The sequence below is a fragment of the Propithecus coquereli genome, unplaced genomic scaffold (genome assembly GCF_000956105.1).
Source record: "Propithecus coquereli isolate 6110/MARCELLA unplaced genomic scaffold, Pcoq_1.0 Scaffold68, whole genome shotgun sequence".
Lineage (NCBI taxonomy): Eukaryota > Metazoa > Chordata > Mammalia > Primates > Indriidae > Propithecus > Propithecus coquereli.
The window spans coordinates 3,137,341-3,138,350 of record NW_012152840.1 but is presented as its reverse complement, the minus strand read 5'-3'; positions in this window follow the sequence as shown (position 1 = coordinate 3,138,350).

The following is a 1,010-nucleotide window of genomic DNA, read 5'->3' as shown; positions in this document are numbered from 1 at the left end:
AAATGATAAATTTTATTTTTAAAGGAACTATTTCAAGTCGATTGGCTGAGTTGACTTTTTTTACCTAATTTTCATTGAAATTCCAAAGAACCATTAAAAAACTAAGGGGAATCACAGAAGGATGACTTCAAGTAATTTCTGGAAGACATGATACTAATGATATTAAACTTGGTGAATGGCAAATCACCCAACAGTTTACTCATCCACCTAGAAAGTCAATGGATAGTTTTCAGAAAGATCTAAAAACGCAGGAATCTCCACTGGGCAGGGAACATAGGCAAGCTTAACCTAAACCAGGGTAGGCGATGATGGGTAAGGAAGAGGAAAGGGAATTCTCAATCTTACCTCACCCTCATCTTACCTAATTCCATGGAGACTGGCTTGCCAGCTATCCTACCTTGCACTTGTCCTAGGTGGTATACCAGTAAGTGACTCCAATAGCAAATATTATACTTGATTGAAAAACAAAAGCAAAACTAAATCTAGCTATTTACGTTAGAGTCATAGAGGATAGGATATAAATGAGACTGCAACATTGTTTAGAAAGTTTACCCTATTGAGAGAGAGAAAGAAAAAGAAAGAAAGGAAGAGAGAGAGAGAGAGAAAGGAAGAAAGGAGGAAGGAAGGGAGGAAAAGAACGAAGGAAAAGGAGAGAAAAAGAAAAAGGAAAAAAGGAGGGATGGAAGAAAGAAGGGGAAAGGAAATCGATAGACTATAAATATTAAAAGTGTCAAAATTATGATTGTTTACAATCAATATGATCATTTATGTAGAAAATCCAAGATAATCAAATGCAGAACTATCAATGCATATGAAAGAGTTTAGAAAGGCAAGGTGTTTCTGGAAAAAAAAATAGAAAATTCAAGTCTCTTATATTTGAGGAAAAAAAGATATAACCAAAGAAATAAAATAGAAAAGAAGACATTTGGTAACAGTTTGAGAAAAAACAGATAAATGGAAAAAAAACAAGATAAGAAACTGACCCAAGTATTTGAAATAATTTGGTATAT